The following is an 11,049-nucleotide window of genomic DNA, read 5'->3' as shown; positions in this document are numbered from 1 at the left end:
TGGAATCCTGTAGAAACCAAAAAAGTATTAAAGAAATCTAAATATATTTTAGATTCTTCAAAGTAGCCACTGCCTTGATGACAGCTTTGCACACTCTTGGCATTCTTTCAAACAGCTTCACCTGGAATGCTTTTCTAAGTCTTGAAGGAGTTCCCACATATTCTGAGCACTTGTTGGCTGCTTTTCCTTCACTCTGCAGTCCAACTCATCCCAAACCATCTCAATTGGGTTGGGGAATTGTGTAGGTCATCTGATGCATCACTCTCCTTCTTGGTCAAATAAAAACAAATGATAGTCCCACTAAGCGTAAACCAGATGGGATGGCGTATCGCTGCAAAATTCTGTGGTAGCCATGTTGGTTAAGTGTGCCTTGAATTCTAAATAAATCAGACCGTGTCACCAGCTAAGCACCATCACACCTCCTCCATGCTTCACGGTGGGAACCACACATGCGGAGATCATCCGTTCACCTAGTCTGCGTCTCACAAAGACACAGAGGTTAAAACCAAAATCTCCAATTTGAACTCGTCAGACCATAGGACAGATTTCCACTGGTCTAATGTCCATTGCGTGTATTTCTTGGCCCAAGCAGTGGTTAGTAGTGGTTTCTTTGCAGCAATTCAACCATGAATGTCTGATTCACACAGTCTCCTCATCAGTTGATATTGAGATGTGTCTGTTACTTGAACTCTGTGAAGCATTTATTTGGGCTGCAATTTGAGGTGCAGTTAACTCTAATGAAATTATCCTCTACAGTAGAGGTAACTCTTGGTCTTCCTTTCCTGTTGCGGTCCTCATGAGAGCCAGTTTCATCATGGCGCTTGATGGTTTTTGCGACTGCACTTGAAGAAACGTTCAAAGTTCTTAATTTTTCGCATTGACTGACCATGTTTTAAAGTAATGATGGACTGTCGTTTCTCTTTTGCTTATTTGAGCTGTTCTTGCCAGAATATGGACTTGGTATTTTACCAAATAGGGCTATCTTCTGTATACCACCCCTACCTTGTCACAACACAATTGATTGGTTCAAACACATTAAGAAGGAAAGTAATTTCACTTTTAACAAGGCACACATGTTCATTGAAATGCATTCCAGGTGACTACCTCCATGAAGCTGGTTGAGAGAATGCCAAGAGTTTGCAAAGCTGTCAAGACAAAGGTGCTTTGAAGAATCTCAAAAATAAAATATATTTTGATTTAACACTTTTGGTTACATGATTCCATGTGTTCTTTCATAGTTTTGATGTTTTCACTATTATTCTGCAATGTAGAAAATAGTTAAAATAAAGAAACCCTGGCATGAGTAGGTGTCTCTAACCTTTTGACTGGTACTGTATACAAACCACCACCGTATTAATGGGTAAGGATTGTGCGCATCATGATCCTGAGATGGCAAGTGTTCTTACTGTAGCTATGTACAAGTTGCATAATTAATGAATATGTTGGAAGAGAGCTATTCTTTTCAGCTACACTGAGAAGCCAAATAATATAGTGACATGTCACGTGTGTCTCTAAAATGCACATGGGCTCAAATACAGTACAGAAGTGGTGTGTCCTCTCCTTTGTTGGTGGACTGCAGAGGTTCCCCCTCCAGTCTGGAGGGTAAAGACATGACCTTGGTAGTATGAAGCTAACAGTAGGACAGATGTGGTGACATAACAGGTGCTAAGTAGCAGTGTAAAGGAAGGGTATCTTACACTAGTATTCCCCCTACTATGCCCAGTCAGTGCTGACAGTACGCAGATAAAGACCCTGCTCTGGAACAGCTGTAATGTAGCACAAACATTCCTCCCTGAATACTTGGGAGGCATAGCTGTGGGAAGTAATGGTGCTGAGGGTGCTGCAGCACCCCCTGAAAAATCAGAACGCAACAAAGAACTAACAAAATGTCTCACTAAAGTAGTGCACTGGTCCTTTAAGAGTCCTGAAATAGTGGACCAATGTAGCACGTCTCCGAAGAAATGCAGCACCCCATCCCCAAGCATCTTCCTGCTGCAATGGTGGAGGGGTCCTGTTGTTCACTCAAGGACCTGTCTCTGAACTCTGTAACCAGGTCATAGCCTGCACTGACGCTCCCAAAGCCTACTTGCAAAAATAAAACATTAGTTTAAAACAATGTTGCTTGTCTTTGTTTGGTTTCAGTTCGGTGTAGGATCTCACTACACGTTAGTATTTTTTTTCTCCAGGGGAGATCTCAGACACAGTCTAGTCTGGCTGACACCAAACTCCAACACTTCCTTTGCTGTGTATCATGTGAGTTGCATCAGCCAGGCTAGACGCAAGCAGTCCCAAACTACCACCTCCTCCACAGGATAACAGGCATTACTGCATCTCCCGGAGGCTTTCTTCATAGTTGCTAACATGTTGCATCATTCCCAATCTTCATACAAGCATATGTAAATAAAGTTGGCTCTATAAAAGAGTTACAATTTGAGATAAGATGGAGAAAAAAAGATTGCAGCTTTCTTTGTACGTGTCATATCTCATCAGTGACAGCCCACTTTTTATTTTACCATACAGAACACAGCAACATTTCCTGATACTATCGTTGTTTCAAAATGGTCATAGCAAGTTAGTATAGGCCTCATTTTTAACTGAAAAAAAATGAATAATCGGAACATTTCCTGACCCTTTGTTTCCTGTTTGTGCAGGTCACCTTACCAACCACTAGAGGACACTATTCCCTCAACTATGGATATGGCGCTACCCAGTGTCCTGTAAGGAGCGAATGATGTCCATTGGAACTATTGGACCCACAACCCATGGCAGCAGTGGATGACACAGATAAAAGAGAAGGAATACATTTACAACAAATTATGAATAATATTTATGATAGAGGACACATCAAGATTGAATATAGATGTCATGCTTTTTCCTAAATTGACGATATTAATATGTGAAAAGTACAAGGTCACATGGGCTGGGGAGGTAATGTATAATTCCTTGGCATTCCTCATGTTGCAATTTATAGAAGCTAGCTATACCAGTGCAAATCATGGATCCAAGTCATGTCATTGAGTTTTCTTGACATTGTAGAATAATTGTATTCATGTAGAAACATTGTACAATGACGGTGACATTTTCCCTCAAACACATTTAACTTGCTCCCCTCTAAACTAAGGGCGCATGAAAGGATTTAAATACATAACATGTCATTTAGTCAGTTTGAGGAGGATAGAGCAGTGGGACGCCATGCCTCCTAATTAACATTACTCCTGTGGATGTGAGGGGGTTCATGTGTTTGCACCCTCGCCTGTTTTTCTGAATGACAGAGGAGACACTGAAGGTGACAGAATGCTAATTTGGGAGATCACTGGTTGGCTTTCCTGCTTTAAGCGGGGCAGGGTTATGCAAATGAATGAGACTTAAACAGTGACAGTTAATAAATGTGAATGAGCTGTTTTATATAGACTTTATTATACATTTACTATTGGTAAAAGAGTGATATAAACAGTTTAATTTCATCAGCCCTTGATATAGGAAAGAAAATGTCGAAAACAAGCAGTGAATTAGAACTGCCCTTAATTCATATAGTCCATTTTAACAATAACTTCACAAATTCAAGTGCATATTAACATTATAGATTAAAGCAGCACATTGAAGGGATCAGGCATGACTAAAGCATGGAATTAGCTTCCAGTTTTTTTGCCATTTGCCAAGAAAGTATTCATTTTTTGTGTACACTAAATGTCTCTACCATGTATCCTCCTAAACAGTATTGCTTTAGTCTTAAGCTAGTACTACAGCAGAAGTTTTGGTGGGAGTGATGATACAATGTTGAAGCATTAACCATCAAGATGGACATAAGCCATTAGTAGACTGACAGCCGCTTTGGTCTCTGGAAGTGTGGAGCTTAGTGCCTCTGTGCTGTAGAGGCTTCACAGTTTGTGTGGCGTTGCTGAGCGGTACGTCAAGAGTACACCACAAACAGAAAGGTAGACCGATACAATGTGTGTGATTATTTCAGCCCACTGACAGACTCAGTCAGGATGCCTGTCTTCACAAGAGGCCCGTACCTGCAGGATCAAAGACGGAGGCAGGATATGTCACATCCTATCAGTCAGAGATTCAGGCGCCCACAAAAGGAGAGATGCAGGCACCCAAGGAAGCAGATTGAAACCAGAACAGACAACCGAGTCTGTGTCCTCTCCCTTCTGATAACCTTGACTACATCACCCCTCCCTTTCATGTTGTACTAAAGCATCTTTTGAAGTGATCAGGTGAACAGTGTTTGATGAGTAGGGATACATGTGTGTTTTAACAGCTGTTGGACAGGTGTTTAGATGGGAAGCTGGCAGTGGGTGAGGATGGTGGGGCAGTTTTAAGAGGAGATCAGAAGATGTCAACCTCTGAATGGTGGGTAAATTATATTGGGAAGACAGCCTGGTCTTATAGACTAAACGTAACATTAGTAAATGTAAATCCGAGACACTCAAATTTGCTTGATATGTTATGTTTGGTATGGTTACATTAGACAGAAGGTTACTTAAGGCAAAAATGAAAGTAGGGGGATGGGTGGTCGAGGTGGAAGTGTTGGCCACTTAGCTAACGTTGGTGTTAGCTACCTAGCCACCTAGCTAAAATTAGACACAACAAACTGGAACCAATAACATACAGTACAAGTTAAATGTTTGGACACATACATTGTAGAATAATAGTGAAGACATCAAAACTATGAAATTGCACATGGATTCATGTAGTAACCAAAAAAGTGTTAAACATAACATATATTTTATATTTGAGATTCTTCACCACCCTTTGCCTTGATGACAGCTTGTACACTTGGCCTTCTGTCAACCAGCTTCATGAGGTAGTCACCTGGAATGCATTTCAATTAACAGGTGTGCCTTGTTAAAAGTTAATTTGTGGAATTACTTTCCTTCTTAATGTGTTTGACTCAATCAGTTGTTGTGACAAGGTAGTGGTGGTATATAGAAGATAGCACTATTTGGTAAAATACCAAGTCTATATTATGGCAAGAACAGCTCAAATAAGCAAAGAGAGACGACAGTCCATCATTACTTTAAGACATGAAGGTCAGTCAATCTGGAAAATGTCAACAACTTTGAACGTTTCTTCATGTGCAATCACAAAAACCATCAAGCGCTATGATGAAACTGGCTCTCATGAGGACCGCCACAGGAAAGGAAGACCCAGAGTTACCTCTGCTGGAGAGGATAAGTTCTTTAGAGTTAACTGCACCTCAGATTGCAGCCCAAATAAATGCTTCACACAGTTCAAGTAACAGACACATCTCACCATCAACTGTTCAGAGGAGACTGTGTGAATCAGGCCTTCATGGTTGAATTGCTGCAAAGAAACCACTACTAAAGGACACCAATAAGAAGAAGAGACTTGCTTGGGCCAAGACACATGAGAAATGGACATTAGACCGATGGAAATCTGTCCTTTGGTCTGATGAGTCCAAATTGAATGAGTATGTTTGTCCAAACTTTTGACTGGTACTGTATATGTTTTGCAAATTCGTAACATATTGTACAAATTGCAAGTCGTAACATACTATTTAAACTGTAATTTGTAACGTATAATAAATGGATGATGGACAACCGTCACAAATTAATACACACCATATCAAACGTAACATATCATACTAAGTGGGAGTGTCCTGGATTTACATTTACTATGACACCCCTGAGTCCAGGTTGGGGAAGAGAGTGGGGACATCATGAATTATCATTTGCAGTCCATTACAAAACCACAAAAATTACATCAATTACATCAAAATCCATCTTACAGAAAGTGTGAGTCTAAATATAATGTCTTGATGCCACATACGCCTACATATTTAGATAAGTAAAAAATATAAAATAATAACATGATAGTGGTGGATAATAATCAAATAGTAGGGGAGAGTGGGATAAATGCTAGGTTTTAGCCTACTTGAAAATGGTTTAGAATAGATGGCCATGGGGTATGTATGGTGAGCGGCAGAGTATAATGCAATGTCGCCATGCAGCTATGTTGTCCTGTAAACCTTATTATCCTTGGTGGAGACGCCATCTCACTTGCTGTGTCTGAATGGTGTAACCACCCTCATGTCTCTTTGTCTCCTGATCTATTTTCTGTCCAAGACCCGGTGAACTGGCATGCGAAATGCCACAGGTGGCTAGAGGCTGCACGCCAAGCTATCAATAGGACACCTTAGCCGGCGAGTTGGAGGCTGTGATATTTACCTCTCCCAGCATGCGGCCGAGGCAAATGATATGCAGATCATCGTCTGTAAATAAGAGATAGGGTTCTCCCCCCTCGCTTTAAAAAAAATGAAGTAACAACACACGCACACCAACTCACGCACAAACACAACAAGACGAACGTTTGTTTCCCTGCTTTTTAATTGAGTAAATTTGGCAGTCGTTTTAATCTCCTGGCAAATTGAACCGGTAGGGGATCGTGGCAAGCGTTGGATGAATGTTATTAATTCTTCGCTATATCTGTGTTGCGCAATTAGTCACTGTTTGCTGCGGAAAACGTCTCATTAATTATCAACACCCGGTATTCAACCAAAGTTATATTTACCTGGAAATACGCACCAGTCAGCAGCCAGCCAGCCAGCCCAGCAGCCGTCCACGCTTCCCGGGGCACTATGGTTGAGCACCTCTGCAAATAAGAGAGGGGTAGAAAAGGTATTTGAATGTTTTTTTTTCTTCTTCCTGAAATCCCAACCTTTATTTTTCTTGATATATTTAACAGTAGGATCCCAGCGTCTCATAAAATAGGCATAGCCTACTCTAGGTCTAGTTTGAATATTACATGTGACATTATTGCTCTAGGATTCTATTGGTTTTTAATAAACTATATGTTTTTAATACACTATATGTGACGCGTTTCAGGAAACTAGGCGTATGTCGCAAGTCATGACTTCACAGGAGAGCCGTTTTAACTTTAAATATATATATAGAGAGAGAGCTTAGAGCTGCGCTGGTCAACTGTAACCACTGTTATTGTGAAGTGGAAATGTCTAAGAGCAACAACGGCTCAGCCACTAAGTGGTAGGCCACACAAGCACACAGAACGAGACTGCTGAGTGCTGAAGCATGTAGCGCGTAAAAATCATCTGTCCTCGGTTGCAACACATGGTCTGGGGCTGTTTTTCATGGTTCAGGCTAGGCCCCTTAGTTCCAGTGAAGAGACATCTTAACGCTACAGAATACAATGACATTCTATATGATTCTGTGCTTCCAACTTTGTGGCAACAGTTTGGGTAAGGCCCTATCCTGTTTCACCATGACAATGCCCCTGTGCACAAAGCAAGGTCCATACAGAAATGGTTTGTTGAGATCAATGTGGAAGAACTTGACTGGCCTGCACAGAGCCCTGACCTCAACCCATCGAAGACCTTTGGGATGAATTGGAACGCCGACTAATCAGCCAACATCAGTGCCCAACCTCACTAATGCTCTTGTGGCTGAATGGAAGCACGTCCCCGCAGCAATGCTCCAACATCTAGTGGAAAGCCTTCCCAGGAGAGTGGAGGCTGTTATAGCAGCAAAGTGTGGACCAATTCTGTATTAATGCCCATGATTTTGGAATGAGATGTTTTGGTCATGTAGTGTAGGGCACCAGAGTGGCGCAGCGTTCTAAGCCACTGCATCTCAGTGCTAGAGGCGTCACTACAGACACCCTGGTTTGATTCCAGGCTGTATCACAACCGGCCGTGATTGGGAGTCCCATAGGGCGGCGCACAATTGGCCCAGCGTCGTCCTGGTTTGGCCGGTGTAGGCCATCATTGTAAATAATCATTTGTTCTTAACTGACTTGCCTAGTTAAATAAAGGATAAATAAATAAATAAAAACATGTAAATGTCACATTTGTCATTAAAATTGTCCTCACTCTCCCCTATACAGCATATGCCTATTGGAACGCAAAACCGACCCAACCTCATTAAGAAGACCTTGACTTTGATTATGACCTTTTCGCTGTTATTTTGCATAGGCCTACTCTGAATGTGTATTTTTGTCATCAACTAAATTTGTTTGGGGGCAGATGGCCTTTATTCTTCTGATTTTACACCCCTACCCTTCTTTCTTTTCTCTGTCACTCCCACCTTCTCCAATTTCCTATTTTGTGGCAGCTGTGGCATATAGTCTACTCATCCCAACAAGGGGACAAATTACTTTAATTACATAGTAATTGCAGAGTTGTGTGTTAATTAAATCTTTATCAGTTTAAGTAAGTGGATTGCTCCCACATGGAAGTCATGCTGTGACATTCAGTCTCTCTCTCCCTCCTGTTATTTCTAAATTCTCCACACCGCAGTCCTAGACCATCTTATTTCCTTTATTCTCATACTCTCAGCCCTGTTCTCTCTCTCTCTCCTCACCCTTCTCTCCCTCTCCCTGTCTAACTGCATTGTGTAGTAGGATTAGTGCCATTTTGGAGGGGTAGTTTGGACCAACTCTGTCAGTAGCCAGCTGCTTTTCTGAAATGCCACAACAAACATGATAGAAACCAAAGTAAGGGAGTGGCCTTCACTGCAAACTGAGATACAAGATTTATCTTCAGGTTCCTGTTGTTTTGCAAAATTGAATCCTCACATTTTAATTGGTCTCCGTTATGTGTACTGCTCTGGGCGATTGGAACAAGGGCTCACTTTGTTGTCCTCTGTTCTCCCAACCCCATTGTGTTCCATTGTGCAAAATGTTGATTATCATTTGTCTTATCCTTTCCATCTTGCGGTGTAGTTTAGAAACATTTTGTAAACCACATGGTTCAAAGGTAAAACAGCTGGCTTTAGTTTACAACATCCTTGTCATTCAGTTGATACACAAGTGTGTTGAGACCCGTGTGTATTTGTGTCCCCTGTAAACAGACTTAGGTTGAGAGTGGTACCTAATTTGCTTTTTGAATCACAACAGGATCTGTGAGAATCCTCACGTCTGAAATGGCTTTGCCACCTGCAGTGTTTAGACCACCTATCAGAACGCACAAAGAAAGACTCAGTATACAGTAGACCTAGGCCTAGTTATCACCTCTGGACATAGAAGATGAGTTTCTCTGGTGTAGCGATACATCCCTGTGCAGCTTTTGTATGAGGCTGACTTTCTGCTTGTTTGCATTTGATCTCCATGGATATACACAGTGTCTGAATCCTGGCAGTATATGAATCTCTGGATCTCTATGAATATACACCGTGTCTGAATCCTGGCAGTATATGAATCTCTGGATCTCTATGAATATACACCATGTCTGAATCCTGGCAGTATATGAATCTCTGGATCTCTATGAATATACACCATGTCTGAATCCTGGCAGTATATGGATCTCTATGAATATACACCATGTCTGAATCCTGGCAGTATATGAATCTCTGGATCTCTATGGATATACACCGTGTCTGATTCCTGGCAGTCGGCCTGTACTTGTAGACAGTATCACTTAGTCTGTGTGTGCAACTGTTTGGTGGGAGGATGAACAATTCTATTAGGACTGTGAAGCATATTTCACAGAGGCTTTAGTGGATTACACAGGGTTTGCAGGATGCTTAAGGTAAGATTAAAACAGATGTATAGTAAATCACAGTAAGAGGAGGGAAGTCTGATCAAATAGATCTCTTTGAGTAGCCATTTGTCTGTATGAGTGTGTAGTTTATAAGCTCTGTATGGGTATTTGACCATGTAAGACATATACACTACCATTCAAAAGTTTGGGGTCACTTAGAAATGTCCTTGTTTTTGAAAGATTATTTTTTTTTGTCCATTAAAATAACGTCAAATTGATCATAAATGCAGTGTAGACATTATTCATGTTGTAAATGACTATTGTAGCTGGAAACGGCAGATTTTTTATGGAATATCTATATTGGCGTACAGAGGCCCATTATCAGCAACCATCACTCCTGTGTTCCAATGGCACGTTGTTAGCTAATCCAAGTTTATAATTTTAAAGGCTAATTTGATCATTAGAAAACCCTTTTGCAATTATGTTAGCACAGCTGAAAACTGTGCCTTCTTTAGACTAGTTTAGTATCTGGAGATTAAGATGGGCAAAAGAACACAGACACTGGACAGAGGAACTCTGCCTAGAAGGCCAGCATCCCGGAGTCGTCTCTTCACTGTTGACGTTGAGACTGGTGTTTTGCAGGTACTATTTAATGAAGCTGCCAGCTGAGGACTTGTGAGGCGTCTATTTCTGAAACAAGACACTCTAATGTACTTTTCTTTCAAAAACAATGACATTTCTAAGTGATCCCAAACTTTTGAACAGTAGTGTACATTGTGGATATTAATGATGGGCTACACTCTGACAAGGGTTGGGAGAGCACCAGTGTCATCAGATTGTCCTGAATGCTTACCTTTGCATTGAAAATATTCCTCCAAGAATTGAAAAAACAACATGACCAAGTACTCATGCAATACTATCAGGAGTGCTCTTTCCCATTTTCAACATATGGGTCTTTGTCACATAGAGGCCATTGATTACTCCATCCTAGTGAGACTTTAGAGCAGCTTACAATGTGCCCAATGAACATACTGTACAGCAGAATAGTGCTATAACAAGATAGACAAAAAAAAACTGAATTCTAGTTCAGATGCCAAGCACTAACCCACAAGCTCTAGCTTACTTTATCTAGGACCCGTAACCACCACTACCATTTAAAGTGGATGCCCTTACCCTATCACTGCACTTGACAAATTCCCCTTGCTAACACATTAACTTTCTCTCTACACACACATACAAAGATAATGAATGTAATACCACAGCCATTACAGAGTAGCAATATTTTGCTAATATGGAACCGGGGCATCTTTGGACAAGCTGTCAATAAAAACGCATTGCATTTTCAGCAAGCGTTGGGGATGCTGGGGATGCTGCATAATCCCTCAGGCTCTGGGATGAGTTCTCTATGTCACTAATGTGGCCTGCCAACCTGCCACATACTGTACAGACATGCCTCTGTACTTTGTACACGCAGTCGAATTTGTAGCTACACTAACAGCCTAGCATGGTCTGTATACAAATATCATAAATGCAACATGAGACAAATAGAGGTGAATAGTTGTGGTGTGGTGGGCCAATTTGGGTTTCCT

The sequence above is a fragment of the Salmo salar genome, chromosome ssa09 (genome assembly GCF_905237065.1).
Source record: "Salmo salar chromosome ssa09, Ssal_v3.1, whole genome shotgun sequence".
NCBI classification, from domain to species: Eukaryota; Metazoa; Chordata; class Actinopteri; order Salmoniformes; family Salmonidae; genus Salmo; species Salmo salar.
The sequence above is the reverse complement of the archived record's forward strand: the minus strand, read 5'-3'. Positions refer to the sequence as shown.